This window comes from Giraffa tippelskirchi, chromosome 4 (genome assembly GCF_054371585.1).
Source record: "Giraffa tippelskirchi isolate mGirTip1 chromosome 4, T2T-mGirTip1v1.2.pri, whole genome shotgun sequence".
Lineage (NCBI taxonomy): Eukaryota > Metazoa > Chordata > Mammalia > Artiodactyla > Giraffidae > Giraffa > Giraffa tippelskirchi.
In genome coordinates, this window is record NC_137278.1 from 49,618,201 (window position 1) to 49,635,204 (window position 17,004).

The window sequence follows — 17,004 nt, forward strand, 5'->3', positions numbered from 1 at the left end:
TCTCAATTTTGTTGTAGTTCAAATCTCTATTGATTTTATTGATTGTCTTTACAGCTTCTGTTTCATTTTCCATTATGTTTTGCCCAATTTTTTTTCTCAGTTAAAAAAATAGATATAAAGATGACAAGAGAAAGAATCCATCTTGGTTTGGTTTCTCTCAAAAGTAGACTTGAAATAAAGATTTCAGTGTAAGTAGTTTAATATGTGAGATGATTCTTGGAAGTATCAATAAGAAGTGCAAAGTGAGTCAGAGAATCATAGAGACACTGATAGGGTATATTATCAAAGAAATAATCATTGTGGGTTACTAAATCTATTTGGGAACTTGGAAGCAAGTGTAAATGGTGCCTCAGATGTACCCAAACTGAACGATGGGCGGTGATATCCAATAGCTTCAGTCATTTTTAGATACCTTTTGGGTAAAGGGGTAGGTTTTTCTGTTCTCTGGCTATTAATGAGAGATTTCAGGAAAAAAAAAAAATAATGATAGTTGGATGTCAGCCTCAGGCAATGGGGGGATATGGGTATGGTCCCACAATGTCTGTTGATCTTAAAAGTATTTCTAATTTATTCACTGATTTAAAAAAAAAAATTCATAATGCTTTTCTAAATTGCAGTAACACTCTCAATTCAATTTTCCCTTAGTGATATCCTAAAGATAACCGTTCCATTCCCATGTCACCCCACAAGACTGAGAGTAGCATGAGGGCAAGAACCAGAGTGGAGGGGAAAAATGACCTCAGCCAAATGTAGTTAAAGCATCAGACAAGTTTTACCAAAAATTGTTATCATGTAGATAGATGGCTTGTTGTTGTTTAGTTGCTAAGTCGTGTCCGACTCTTGTGACCCAGGGACTATAGCCTGACAGCCTCATCTGTCCACTGGATTTTCCAGGCAAGAATACTGGAGTGGGCTACATTTCCTTCTCCAGGGCATTTCCCAACCCAGGGACCTAATCCACATCTCTTGTCTCCTGGATTGGCAGGCAGATTCTTTATCACTGAGCCACCTGAAAAGCCCTGGATAGATGACTAAGAGTTTCTAAGAACATCTGTGAAGGATTGACAATTCTTAAAAAAACTCCTATATAAAGACTCTGAAGCATTTTTCACCTAAGCTGAGTTCCATCAAGTTGCCCCACCTTCTGAGATTACCTTTGCTTTTGAGACAGGCTGTGACCTGGGACTGGAGACCCTTTGCTGCAAGTGCTGCAATGCTTGCACCTGGACAGATATCTCCTCCAGCAACAAAATACAAAGAAACTATAAGGAACTAAAAACTGCATACATGCGCAGCTGGGGTAAATTATGGACAACAAGATAGAGAAAGCCCCAAAGGACCAACTGCTACTTCTGAAGAGGAGGGAGCAAAAGCAGAGTGCCATGCATTCCCCCACACCCAACACCACTAAAGAAGTGGGCAAACCAAGTAAACCACCCCTCCAGCTGACCTCTGGATACACCAGTACCTTCACCCTATATTAGGAACCAGCTTACCTCCCCCTGAGCAAGCGAGTAAGCAAGGGAAACTGCTGCTTGTCCTTACTTCCCCCTGTTGTAGAATGGGCCTCAATAAAGCCTTGCATGAATTTCTTATCTGGCCTCTGATAAATTTCTGTTGATTACGGAAGCCACGGACCCTGGTTAGTAACACTTTAATCTCCACGTTGTGATTTGCAGGACGTTTAGTTTACTTTCTGGGAAGCCTCCAGTCCAAGAGAGTGCCTATGCTGTCACGTGACCCTGTGATGCTCTAGGCTGAATTGAATTACCTCGTATTGACTTCTGGCTTCTCTGTGATGTGATTTATCTACCCAAACATTTGCCACTAAGGTGACACTACTAACATAAACTTTTAGCAACTTGTAGATTTGACTGAAGACTTGACAGCAACATGTGGATTATTAATGGAGAATAAAATGAAAAAAATATTAACTTAAAACTCAGTACCAGATAGAATTGTTCCTAGAGTTCATCAGATAGAAATCTACCCTCAGAGGAGCTTCCTATGGATTAGTTTTTCTAGTTCTAAGGGCCTTCTACCATATTATTTATCCAATTCTCTTAAGTCTCTGCTTTCATACTCTTCCTACTTGTAGATAGATCTAAAATAAGAAAAAAGTAAAGAAAAAAAATACTTAAACTGTTTCCTTGCCCCACTGGAGAGAGATAGTTAACAAGATACCCTCTTTTCATTAAGGCAGCCTTTTCACATTAAACGTGGCATTAATGAAGCCACCTTTCTCTCAAATGTTATCTTCTAATCCAGGCTCTAGACTTTACTTCTGGGTAACCAAATAATTTTCATTCTCAAAAAAGAGTATTACTTTATTCCCCGAAGTGAATTCTTTCTCGTGTTAACAGAACTAGACACAAATTGCTGTAAAATTCATAAATATTCACTTTTTCTTTTCATGGATCCACCAAAAGTTTTGATATCTTGGAGGAGATAGCCTCAGATCTCTCTGACTCACTTGTGTTTATTAGGTAGAGATGTTGCAGCCTGATGAAGAAAGTAAGAACATCACTTTACATTAGAGAACCCCAAAATGAAGCTTGGAGTATTTAGATGAGGTCAGCAACCTCATGAACCCTAGGACTGCAATCAAGCTGGTCCCATCTATCAGCTGTGGGAAAGGGACCAACATCTTGTATTACAGGACACATCTGCCTATGAATAAGCAACCTCCTAGAACTTCTTCAGAAAGAAGTTCTTCTGTTTTTCTCAGGGTTTCCCTTTGAAGAAAACTGTAACTGTGTATGTCTAATACATCCAGAAAGTATCCAACGCAGAGTTGAATGCAACTGTGAGATTATTTCTACTTCCTAAAATAAAGAAAAGCAGTTTTCTGAGTGAGCCCTGGGCTACTTCACATCAGGTGCCAACTGTTGATTTCTCAGGTCAGTGAAGAATAGACTTGAAAAAATAAATGCTTCATGTAGCAAGGGGAAAATAGTAGACACATCTGAATCCTTTAACTCCAAGTATCTTTAAAATGGCACTGAACATGTCAACCCTTATTAGTGTTTGCCCTTCAGTGATCATAAGCTAAGGAACATTGATCATAAGTTTAAAGATGTGTGAAGAAATCAAGCCCCAGGAAAATGTTTTTAAAAATATTTTTCCTATTTGCTTATGAAAATAAAACAAGGGAAAAAATTCCTCTACTGGTCTTTTGACCCTAGAAGTAAAAAGATCCAATGGATTCTCTTCTCCCTCATTAGTCATTGGGATGACTCTGACTTTTTCTTGAAATCTTGTGTCAGTCTTTTACTACTAAGCTTGTGTATGTTTAAGGTAAGTCTCCTCAATTTAATTATAAGCAAACCAGGGGCAGAGATCATGTTTAACTCTTCTGACAATTCAACATTTAATGTCCATATTTCGAGCAACTGAGGAGAAGTCAATGATGAGAATTCAGTGATGAGAAAGACAGTGCCCTTATGCTATTCTAGACCCTGCGCATTGGGGCAGGGAGCACAGTAGACAAGATTCCTGCTCAAATGATGCTTCCATTCTGGTATTATTAGGGAGAGCCTGGCAACTGACATACACCAAAAATTAGAGAACTGTAAGTGCTATGGAGAGTAATAGAAGCGAGCAGGATAGAGAAGGGTGTGTATGTGTGTGGAGGTGTTATTTTCTTTTATTATTTATTTATTTATTTTGAGTGTGCCACACAGCTTGTGGGATCTTAGTTTCCTGACCAGGGAAGCCACCCGTGCCCACTGCATTGGAAGTACAGAGTCTTAACCACTGGACTGCCAGGGAAGTCCAAGCTGTCATTTTAGATAAGCAGATCGGATAGGATTCTCTCAGAAGGTGAGATCAAAGTTCAAATCTGAACAATGGGTTCAAACTACCCACTGTTTGGAAATTTGGGCAAAGAACATTCCAAATACAGTATTCAGCCAAGAGTTTAAACAATGATCTTAACAATATCAAGGAAAAGAAACAAGCATGTTTTAGCCACAGTAAGCCTAGATGGAGAGTGGCATGAAAGGGGAAGCAGGAGTCAGATATGCCTGGCTTTGTAGGCTTGTAAGGAGTATAAGTCAATCTCATCATATCTGTGGCCAAGTTTTTTCCTCAACCCTCCTTCCCTGCCTTCTTCTGTAAAAAAAATACCAAAAATATCAGTCTCTTATTAGTCATACTTCTACAGTAGTAATAGTGACATATTGTACTTGCATATATCACATTTTGTCCAGGGATTCCAAAATCATTGCATCAAGCACCATGGTATTGGAAGCTCAAGATTCCATAGCATGTTAAGTCTACATAGTTATGGCATAGAAAATATAGCTTGCCAGCAGTAGGCTCAAAGAGACTAGTCTACATTTCTTGTGGTTTCTAATTTTCTGAATTTCCAAATTTTCCACTCGTATCTTAACATACCCACAACATTGCTGCATTGTACTGTGCCCAGTCGCTCAGTTTTGTCTAACTCTCTGCGATCCCATAGACTGCAGCCCACCAGGCTCCTATGTCCGTGGGATTTTCCAGGCAAGAATACTGGAATGGGTTTCCATTTCCTTCTCCAGGGGATTTTCTTAACCCAAGGATCAGACATGTGTCTGCTTCATGGCAGAGGGGTTCTTTTCTACTGCACCATCTGGGAAGCCCTATGCCTACAACATTGACTCCAGGTAAAAATCTTCCCTGTGTTGTTAATCCTACTTACCCATCACCCCCAAATCCCTTCACACTGAGAAATAAAGCAATGAAACAGGAGAGATAGAATAAACATGGTGATCGGATTGTCTGGTGCTGCTTACCTGTGTAAGGGTAATAGAGCATTTGCTTTTTTATGTCCTTTCTGGTTAAGAGCAAACACATATTAAGGAAAAATTTGACTGGGCTTGTGATGCAAGCCTGCCAATGTCCAAATCCAGTGATTTTTCCACTGAACCTCTGGGAAGATCATGGTGCCTGTATTTAGATAATAAAATAGTAGAGCACAAAGGGAGCTCTGAGGACCTTGGCCTTGGTCCTGGAGTGTATCACTCTAAAATAGAAGTCTTTCGGAAATGATATCTGGTTTCAATATGACCTAGAGCCAGTTTTAACTGTACTCATGAGAGGATATGAAAGCAAAATCAGCCACAGAGGTAGGCAGAGTCCAAAGGAGATTAAGTAAAGAGTGAATAAGCCATCATCTTCCTTCTCTGCCTCCCATGTGTTTGCTTGGCACAAGCTGATGTCCTCACATGGCCTTTGGATACAGAGAATGGAGGTTTTCTTTTGAGTGTTTGGCTTCATTTACATGTTTGAACTCTCAGCTGACACAATTTTGAGTGTGTGGGAAAAATGAAGTCGCATTTCATTAAGAGTAATGAAAAGGGCATTTGGAGTCAGAGTATCTACTGTGGATTGAGGCAGTTGTGCAGCATTTAATCGCGGTGTCTGTCTTTCATATCTATGTGTTTTTTGCAAAGTGAAAGAAAAATAGAATTCATGTTTTCTAGGCATATTAGAATATAAGGTTATTTTTTCTGCCTTTTACACAACTGTGTTTAAAAAGTGATATTTATATTATTCCTAAAATAAAAAAAGAAGGAAGAGCATTTCCTTTTCTTATCAGATTCACATTGCTACAATACTAAAACCTTTTGCCGGTGGCCTTTCAAGGCACTTGCTTCTAATTCGATTTTTATTAATGTTTGGCAAAAATGAGAGTTGGAGGCTTATATCTTTTTATTACAAATATCCTTCAATTTAGGATATGCCCTGGGAACTCTAATGCTGCAGGTAGGAGATTGCTAAATAATCATCAAAATTGGATCCGACAAAACCATTTAGCAGTGCTCGGTCTACCAGGGCTCAATGGTATATTTTTTTCCTTTTTTCAGCAAGTTCTTTGCATGTCTGGTCTGCTTTTCCTTGATGAGAGTAATTATGCTCTTATAGCTAAGTGAGGGAGCTAATTTCAGCCAACAATTCATGACTGTATTTTTGCAGTACTGAAAGTTGCTTTTCAGAAGTAATTTACAGTATATGCTATGAGCCTCTTACCATCTACATAAATGACTTAAAATTATATTTTGGACTTTTGTTTCCACTGCTTTTGTAATTTCCTGGAGTTGGGGACTATGAAGGAGAATCCCATAGGCAAATAGATTAAAAGAAATTTACTGTTCTTTTCAGGGTTGATTATCACTTGGGGGTCTCTCGTAGTATTTTTTGTGGCCACAAGCATGCTGGTCCCCAAATGTGTTTTCTCTTGAAAACTATCCAGTGTATATGCCAAATTCATTTTTTTTTTCTAACAGCCAGAGAAGGCTAAGATTTCACTAAAGACTTAAGGAAGAACACCAACAGAGAACAAAATATGAGAATAAAAAGGAAAATTCATGCAGTATCATTTTGTTAGATCACTACAAATAGAACTCTGAATTTACCTCATACCACTATGACCCCACTATACTTCCTGTTTGTTAGAGAAGTATCATCCAAGGGTGGCTCCTAGTTTCAATTCCTTTCTGGAAGCCACACCCCTTTGAGGGTTGTCTTACACACATCCTCAGGTTTTAGGAAAACACAAATATTAAGAGGAACAAATTTAACATTACTCACCTTCCCCCAACTACCACTCCCAACCAAAAACAGTCCTTGTACTTCTTCTAGGACCCATCGAAATATGAAGATTTTCTAGCCACAGATGTGATCTGTGCCTGCTCATAGGGAAAAATCAAATATCATTTCCTTTCATTTGGGGAAACAGGTTTTTCTTGGAAACCTGTTGGATTAGGTTGGGGTCAAGGCCATGAGGATAACTGAGGTGAGTCTATTAACTTTTTCTGAAAACATATGGATGCATATGTTATACATGAAAAATTAAAAATCAAGTGTGTGGTACCTGAATGCATGTGTGGGGTGTGTTTGTGTGTGTGTATGTGTTTGTGCAGATGGGAGTAGAATGTAGGGAATAAGAATCTGGGATGGGAAAATGGAAGATAACTCAAAGGTCATGTAACAGTAACACAGACAGAGATGTCAAATTGTGAGAGTCACTGTGAAAATATTATCTAGGCCTGTGGTTTTAAAACTTTAGTGTACACTGGAGTCCCCTGGAGGCCTTGTTCAAATACAGATTGCTGTTCTCTATTCCAGAATCTCTGATTCAGGATTTCTCAAGTAGGGCCCGAGACGTGGCGTTTCCAACAAGTTGCCAGATGATGCTGGTACTGCTGATCAGGGGACCACACTTTGAGAACCACATGGGTATAAGCCAGTTTATACATAGTTGTGTGTTGTATGTTCAGTCACTTCAGTTTTGTCCATCTCTTTGAGACCCTACGGACTAAAGCCCAGTGGGTTCTGTGAGATTTGCTCGGCAAGATTATTGGAGTAGGTTGCCATTCCCTTCTCCAGGGGATCTTCCCAACCAAGTGATCGAACCCAAGTCTCCTGTGTCTCCTGTCTTGCAGGTGAATTCTTTACTGCTAAGCCACATCGGAAGCCCATATAAGTAATATTGGATCTCAGCAAAAATGTGATGAGCGTCCGTTTCTTCTACCTGCCTTGTCTTATGTAATTATCTTACCTGTTTCTGCCCCTACTAACAAATATCTTCCTTCTTGCCTAACAAATAGCAATTTGCCCCCTACAGAAAGTTTCACCAGAGTGTTCTCTGTTCCTAGTATGTGCATTATACTGCCACTGGTCATATATTACTTCAAATACTTTGGGAAAATACTTCCAGTTTTAAGTAAATCAATTAATGGGTTTAAAATGAAAAATGTTCTTGAATGGACCTGGGCTGATACCCTCATCCTACCCAGGTGACAAAAGGCAGAATACTACAAGATAGAAATGGAGATGTGAGTGAAGGAGCTAGTTTGGGATCACATTCCCAAATCCTCCCTGGTATCTGACTGTATCTTTTGCTTCCAAGTAATGCTAGTCTTCATGCCGAGTGACAGAGATGGCTAACAGTTAGTCCTGTTGGCATAAGGGTGGCCATTTAGAGTTTCTCTTACTGCCCTCATTTTTCATTTATTTATAGAGACAGGGCACAGTTAGTTTTGCTACAGCAATGCCCAGAGACATCCCAGCTCACCCTTTCCTTCCTTGGAGGACCTCCCTCTGAAGCATAATGGAGGCAGCCATGGAGATACTGCTCAGACCCCCTTCAAGAGAGAACTGGCTGTGAGGCATGCAGTGTGCTGACAGTGGGTACTGAATCCCTGGAATCTGCCCGAGTGTTCCCACCTAGGGTGCATTCTCCCCTGGTGCTCCTAGCACATGGCTACATGGCTGAGCACAGGAGGGTACTTAGGCAGAGACATTTCTGCCTGAGTATCTGCTAACTGTTCTAAGAGGTAGCTGTGCTCTTGGCCCCCAACTGCCTGGCTGGCTGAGATTCTCAGAACCACTCTGCCGTCTGGGGCTCTTCTTCTTGGATCTCCATCTCCCTTCATGGGAGTTAAGACTTTTCATGGCAGTCTGAAGGCTTCCTTGCCTAATATTCTTTCTCCTCTACTTTCAAAGGCATTTCCTCAAGAAATCTCTTCCGTCCATGTCTGTCTTGGTATCTTGGACCTGCATTGATGCCATGGCTGAGTCTGGTCCCACTTTTCAGAATCACATTCAAACTCCTTGTCCAGGCCACCTATCCTGTCCAGAACTTTCTTTCTCATCCTACTCCACTCATTTCCCACAATCAGCCCTGAAATCTTGCTCCTTAATCATACATACACTGAAAATTCTGACCCTGGACTAGGTTTCAATTCTTCCACGTGATAAACTCTGACTATGTTAACACAAGAAAGTAAGGAAGCTCTTAGCAGATATAGGCAGATTGTTGCATCAGCCAGTGCAGCCTGTAGTCCCAACTCTCAAACAGATGTTTTATGTCTGCCTCTCTCCTGACACTAATTCTAATGGGTGGCAAGTGAAAATGTGTGGAGGCATTTCTAGTTGTCAGACTAATTGGGGAGCACCAGTGCTGCTTCACATTCATGGTCAGAAACCCCACATGGGCTGCAAAGTCCAGGGCAGCCCCTGTATCCAAGTATTGTCTTATTCACAGGGACTAGGGATGCATTATTTAAAAGATCTTGAAACTGGTTATTTTAGCTTTACTGGATCTTAACTTTTTTTACCTATAAAAATGAAAATATTAAAAATATATTCCCCTATCATACTGCCTTAATCTTATGCTCAGTTGCTCAATCGGGTCTGACTCTTTGCGGCCCCATGGGCTGAAGTCTGCCAGGCTTTACTCCAGGAGATCTTCTGGATCCAGGGATTGAACCGGTGTCCCTTGCATCTCCTGCATTGGCAGGTGGGTTCTTTACCATTAGCGCCACCTAAGAAGCTCACTGCCTAGTACGTATCTCAATTAATAATATTGTCTTGTATTTTTTTCTTCTTTTCTCTTAGTGATCTCACAGGTTGTTTGGAGGATCAGATGAGATAATATATGTGAAACTATTGTGTAAATAATAATGTTTTACCCATGTATATTGTATTTAAAATACTGATAGCAGGCTATTTAGTATAATCTTATTTTAGAGATGAGTTAGTCAAATCAACATACTTCTGGTACTTTTCTCCACCTCAAAATTTCGCTAATAAAAGATCCTTTTGAAAACAAGTTTCGTTTATGAACCTCAGTATAGGCTGTCTAACCCTCACTTGGACAAATTTTGCCCTGGATTTGCTGGATATCAATGGTATCTTCACTCCAAGCCCAGCCCTGGAATTCAAGGGCATGCCAAGGCTGTTCTGATGAATGTATTGTAAACAGAAAAGGTTAATGTATTCAGGTTCCTGTTTAATTGAAAATCCCCAAGGAACGAGTAATCGTTTGTAGGAGGAGGGCAGAGAAATACAGGAAGCAGTTGGGTGAGGTGACTTCGTCCTATTCTCTCTTGCCCTCACCCTCTTTTATCCACTTAGGAATCTGTTTTTCAGTAACTTTCTTTCTCAGAATCACCTATTGTGTGTTGTACCTTGTAAGCGAACATTGGTCATGGTCACTATCTGCTTTCAGACTCAGTGGACTTTTAAAGGTATCAGAACTATTGTGTCTTCACTGTGAAAGTAAGATACTAAGTTGGAATGTCAAAAGAATGCTTCCTGGAATATGCTGGATGCTCAGTAAATTTAGGAAAAATGTAATTGAAAACCAGTGCTCTCTTCAGGGGTAATTTGACTTTGCAAATTTCCTTATTCTCTGTCACTCCCTTACCAGATGAGAAGTGTGTGTATGTGTGTGTGTGTGTGTGTGTGTGAGAGAGAGAGAGAAGAAAGAAGGGAGAGATGAGAAGGGTAATGCTTACACACTAAGGAGAAAATAAGCCTTTTAGAGATATTGCTCTGGATGACTTACTGATATACATTTTGCCCACTATATATCAGACAACATAGTATTTCATGGTCAAGATTTGTCTGATCAAAACAAAAGTTTCATTAATAAGGGCTTTTTGATGACAATGAAAAGACTACTTGAAAATAACTAAACTCATCCCACAGAATGTGAATGATAAACTACATATTTAAATTTTCTGTATTACATAACTGTGGAAATATATCTACCAAGGAACTACTCACCTGAACAATATTTGTTGTCATGAGTGATTGGTGTAACTACAACCATGTACAGCTAAGAAAGCATCACTACTTTGGCTTATCTGATTGTTCTTTTTTGTCCCAGGCCATCAACTTTTCCTTGCCCTATGCTGTTCTTGTTCCATGCCCATGGCAGGGTGGGGGTAGAGCTGGTAAGTGTATCACCACATTTTAAGGAGATCTTCACCAGTGGTTTGGTGCACTGGCTCTGGAGCCTGATGCTTCTGTTTAAATTCCAGCTTTGTCATTAACAAGCTGTATGACCCTGGGCAAATTCTTTTACCTGTTTATGCTGAGGTTTCCTCATCTGCAAAGAGAGAATGATAACAGGACCAATGTAGGGTCATCATAAAGATTAAATTGATTAAAAAATGACAAAGTAGGAGTAGTATTTATCAAAAATTGAATGATCCATGAGTTTTACTAATTGTTTTATTGATTGCAATTTATGTTTGAAACCTATCTGTTTTATACATTTGAATGATACTTGAATCTCAGAGCATGCATCCTCATGCGTCAGGTTCTGAAACTTTCTGGCTATACTGTGTATTACCCTGCAAGGGTCTTCTCTTAAGCTGTGTCCTCTATCTTCCCTGCCTCATCTGTTCTGATTCTTTCTCTCACTCTCTCTCTTCCTTCTCTTCTTTGTCTGATTTATGACATGGTGATGAGAAGATTATATTATTCTCTGGATTTGTGTATGAAAGAAAGCACTTCTGAGTTTAGTCCAACCAGAAGATACCCCCCCCTTTTTTGCTTTGTCTCAAAATATAAAAAACAAAAGCGTACAACAAGCAAACAAATGAACATACCTATTTATCATCTTTCCTAACTTTGACAAATAAAGGACTGAGGCCTGAGCACTTCCTCATCCTCTATAGAGGCTTATATTAGTCTGCAGAGAGTATCAAACCTAAGGCAAAGTGGTTGTCTGAGGAGGCTTTACAAATAGCTGAGGAAAGAAGAGAAGCAAAAAGGAAAGGAGAAAGAAAAAGATATACTCAACTGAATGCAGAGTTCCAGAGAATAGCAAGGAGAGCTAAGAAGGCCTTCTTAACTAAACAGTCAAACAAATAGAGAAAAACAATACAGTGGGAAAGACTAGAGATCTCTTCAAGAAAATTGAAGAGATCAAGGAAACATTTCATACAAGGATTGACATGATGAAAGACCGAAGCGGTAAGGACCTAATAGAAGCAGAAGAGGTTAAGAAGTGATGGCAAGACTACACAGAAGACCTATACAAAAAAAGCAATGATTGGGATAACCATGATGGTGTGATCCCTCACTAGAGCCATACATCCTGGAGTGTGAAGTCAAGTGGGCCTTAGGAAGCATTACTGCAAACAAAGCTAGTGGAGCTGAGGGAATTCCAGTTGAGCTATTTAAAATCCTAAAAGATGGTGCTGTTAAAGTGCTGAACTCAATATGTCAGCTATTTGGAAAACTCAGCCATGGGCACAGGACTGGAAAATGTCAATTTTCATTCCAATCCCAAAGAAGGGCAATGCCAAAGAATGTTCAAACTACAGGACAATTGTACTTATTTAGGAGAAGGCGATGGCGCCCCACTCCAGTACTCTTGCCTGGGAAATCCCATGGATGGAGGAGCCTGGTGGGCTACAGTCCATTGGGTCGCTAAGAGTTGGACACGACTGAGCGACTTCACTTTCGCTTTTCCCTTTCATGCACTGGAGAAGGAAATGGCAACCCATTCCAGTGTTCTTGCCTGGAGAATCCCAGGGACGACGGAGCCTGGTGGGCTGCTGTCTATGGGGTTGCACAGAGTCAGACACGACTGAAGTGACTTAGCAGCAGCATGCTAGTAAGGTTATGTTAAAAATCCTTCAAGCTGGGCTTCATCAGTATGTGAACCAAGAACTTCCAGATGTACAATTGGGTTTAGAAAAGGCAGAGGAGCCAGAGTCCACATGGCCAACATTCATTGGATCATAGAGAAAGCAAAGAATTACCAGAAAAAACATCTATTTCTATTTCATAGGCTATACAAAAAATTGTAGAAAATGATTAAAAAGATGGGAGTACTGGACCATCTTAGCTGTCTCCTGAGAAAGTGAAGTCGCTCAGTCGTGTTTGACTCTTTGCAACCCCATGGACCGTAGCTCACCAGGCTCCTCTGTTCATGGGATTTTCCAGGCAAGAATACTGGAGTGGGTTGCCATTTCCTTCTCCAGGGAATCTTCCCAACCCAGGTTGAACCTGAGTCTCCCGCGTTGTAGGCAGATGCTTTACTGTCTGAGCCACCAGGGAAGTCTCTTGAGAAACCTATAGGCAAGTTAAGAAGCAGCAGTTAGAACTGGACATGGAACAATGGACTGGTTCAAAATTTGGAAAAGGGTACAACAAGGCCAACCTAGATAGCATATTTAAAAGCAGAGATATTACTTTGCCAACAAAAGTCCATCTAGTCAAGGCTATAGTTTTTCCAGTGGTCATGTATGGATGTGAGAGTTGGACGGTGAAGAAAGCTGAGCACTGCAGAATTGATGCTTTTGAACTGTGGTGTTGGAGAAGACTCTTGAGAGTCCCTTGGACTGCAAGGAGATCCAATCAGTCCATCCTAAAGGAGATCAACCCTGGGTGTTCATTGGAAGGACTGATGTTGAAACTGAAACTCCAATACTTTGGCCACCTCATGCGAAGAGTTGACTCATTGGAAAAGACCCTAATGCTGGGTAGGATTGGGGGCAGGAGGATAAGGGGATGACAGAGGATGAGATGGTTGGATGGCATCACTGACTCGATGGACATGGGTTTGGGTAGACTCCGGGAGCTGGTGATGGACAGAGAGGCCTGGTGTGCTGCAATTCATGGGGTTGCAAAGAGTCAGACACGACTGAGCGACTGAACTGAACTGAACAACAAGACTATATATTATCATCTTGTTTATTTAACTTCTATGGAGAAAATATCATGTGAATTTGAAAGGCTGAATGAATCACAAGGTGGAACCAAGATTGTCGTAGAAATATCGACAACCTCAGATATGCAGGTGATACCACTCTAATGGCAGAAAGTGAAGAGGAACTAAAGAGCCTCTTGATGAAGGTGAAAGATAAGAGTGAAAAAGCTGGCTTAAAACTCAACATTCAAAAACTAAGATCATGGCATCTGGTCCCATCACTTCATGGAAAATAGAAAGGTGAAAAGTGGAAGAAGTGACAGGTTTTATTTGCTTGGGCTCCAGAGTTACTGGGAATGGTGACTGCAGTCATGAAATTAAAAGATAGTTGCTTCTTGGAAGGAAAGCTAGGACAAACTTATACAGCATAATAAAAGGCAAAGAACTCACTTTGCTGACAAACGTCTGTATAGTGAAAGCTATGGTTTTTCAAGTAGTCATGTATAGATGTGAGAGTTGGACCATGAAGAAGGCTGAGTGCCAAATAATTGATGTTTTTGGATTGTGGTGACGGAGAACACTTTTGAGAGTCCCTCCTTGGACTGTAAGGAGATCAAACCAGTCGATTCTAAAGGAAATCAGCCCTGAATATTCACTGGATGGACTGATGCTGAAGCTGAAGCTCCAATACTTTGGCTACCTGATGCAAAGTGCTGACTCATTGGAAAAGGCCGTGATGCTGGGAAAGATTGAAGGCAAAAGGAGAAGAGGGATACAGAAGATAAGATAGTTAGCATCACTGACTCAATGGAAATGGATTAGAGCAAAGTCTGGGAGTAGTGAAGGACAGGGAAGCCTGGAGTGCTGCAGTCCATAAGGTTGCAAAGAGTTGACAGAACAACAGTAACAGCACATGAATGAAGTCTCTTTTGTATTTGGTTGGGGTGGGGCGTCTCTAAAACAGTCCCCAGTAATACATACTCTGTAATTCTTACTGCTATGAAATCCCTTCTCTGAAGGGGTGGATGTAGAGATAGAATGTGGGCTGGATGTAGAGATTTACTCCAAAGAATAACATTTGATCAAAATAAAGAGATGCCACATACAAGATTAGATTATGATAGACTCAGGCTTCTATTTCACTCATTCTCACTTGCTCTGATGCAAGCCAGCTGCCATGTTGTAAAACACCTAATGAAGAGGCCCTTGGCCTCCAGCCAACAACCAGTAAGAACCGAGTCTCTAGGTCCTACAGTCTTCAAAAGAGTGAATCCTGCTAACAACCCACAAGTGATCTTTGAAGCAAATTCTGCTCCAGTTGAAATGCAAGATGACAATGGCCCTGGCTAAAAACGTAATCGAAACCCTGTGAGAGATCATGAGCTTGAGGACAGATACATACACCGCAGAGTTAATAGTAGCACTATTTACTAAGACATGGAAACAATCTAAATGTACAATGGCAGATAAATGGATAAAGGAGATTTAGTATAGTTATATGCAATGGACTATTGCTTGGCCATAAAAAGGATAAAGTAATCCCATTTGAAACAACATGGATGGACCTAGGGATTATTATACTAAGTGAAGTAAGTCAGACAGAGAAAGACAAATATCATGATATGACTTCTATGTGGGATCTAAACAAATGCTACAAATGAATTTATTTACAAAGTAGAAACAGACTCTCAAGCAAAAAAACATGACTACTGAAAAGGAAAAATGGGAGGGGGAAGGGATAAATTAGCAGTTTGAAATTAACAGATATACACTACGATATACAAAATATAAAACCAACAAGGACTAGCACAGTGAACTATATTCAATATTTTGGAATAACCTATAATGAAAAAGAATCTGGGAAAATATTATACATATGTAATGTATATATTAATATAGAACATATATACAAATAACTTTGCTGTACACCTGAAACTAACACATTGTAAATCAACTGTACTTCAATAAAATAAATAAGCCTTATCCAAATTCCTGACCCACAGAAACCATGAGATAATAAATGTGTACTTTTTTCAGATGCTAGATTTCAGGTTAATTTGTTGCACATAAATAGGTATCTAATATACTTTCACTAGTTAACATTTTAGGAACTGGAGAGAAGGTAGAAGAGATCTTAGTAATTTATTTTTAAGTAAAGTCTCACCTGAGAATCAGATTTTTTCTGTGGTTCTTATTTTAATTTTGTTTTAAATATCTAACACCATTGTTTTGTTTTGGTAATCTCAGTCTAGTAAGTGTCATTAGATTTATATTTATGATGGAAAATCTTGCAAGTGATAATTTTGAAGATAAATTCTCACTGTACTATAATCTTTTCATCATCATCATCCCATGTCAAACATACTGCATGTCAGGACCTGTTTTAGGTATTTTACCATCATTAATCCTCACAACAACCCGATGAAGTAAGCACGTTTTTGTAATCTTCATTTCGTAATATAGGAAACTGAAGCAAAGAAAATACGTAACTGGACCCAGGGCACACTGATAGTCAGCAGCAGAACCAGGGTACAAATAAGGTCATTAGATTCCAGAGTATGAGATCCTGGCCAGTCTGTGAGTCTAAGTCTCGCAGGCTGTTCAAGATCAGAGAGAGAGGGAAGGTATGGAGATTATAGTGATATTGCTCTCAGACATTGAAAGAAGTTGAGGAGTTTATTCTTTAGTAACTATTAATATTGATAGCTTATGGCTTTTTTGTGACTCACCTTTCTTTCTCTCTGAAATGTTGCAGAGTAGCAAAACATTAAAATTATATTCTATGATAAAATTTATTACTAATGTTATGATTCTTTTACTCAGAATCAATAGATTAATACTATCTTTCTCCAATGTTCAGGATTGTGTGTGTTCTGAGGAAAGAGACTGATAATCACTGTGGAATGATGAAATACCTGATAATGAAGAAAGTGATGAAGAAGATGATGATGGCTGTTTCTCTATGACTAAGCCCTCTCTTAATGTTATATTATTTAATCTTTCTACGATTGAGAAAATAGGTGCATCTTGGGGTGAGAATACAAACAGTAATTTCCTTGAGGCTAGATTTTGGAGAATTTTGACTATTAGACTGAAGAATTTAAATAATATTTTAAAGGTACTAGAAAAAAATTATGAGTTACTGTGTTGAGAAAAGTCATTATAGTAACTGTATATCACATTCTGAAGTTAAATTTTGGAAAAATTAAAAGACATCAAGTCCATCTACTCACCTACTCTGAGCCTCTTGATTTAGAACAAAGTCAAAATAAAAAACAAACAACAAAAAAAGACAAACCTACTACTCATATGATTCAAACCTCCAGAGGTTTTTACCTTACCTTCCTTCAGAGTAAAGTTTATCAAATCTTCTCTACATATAGACAATATCCTAGCTCAGAAATAATAATTTCACCTGGGTATTCATGTGTTTGCTGACCTACAACATGCATGCTTTGCTTGTGTTTGCTTAGAATTTTTGGAATGTTTTACAAACATTATTCACCCCATCATATCTGACAAGTTCAAAAACCGCAGGAAGGCTGATACTTGAAGAGGCATGT

At 39.5% G+C, this 17,004-nt stretch overlaps 1 long non-coding RNA gene across 1 annotated transcript; it reads left to right on the forward strand.

Moving 5' to 3' along the window:
• The first annotated feature begins 6,577 nt into the window (after window positions 1–6,577).
• Window positions 6,578–16,669, forward strand: LOC145503576 (uncharacterized). The gene is made up of 5 exons (XR_014051573.1): window positions 6,578–6,781; window positions 7,431–7,533; window positions 9,170–9,289; window positions 10,664–10,730; window positions 16,302–16,669. It is a non-coding gene; the product is annotated as an uncharacterized LOC145503576 (long non-coding RNA).
• Window positions 16,670–17,004: the final 335 nt, after the last annotated feature.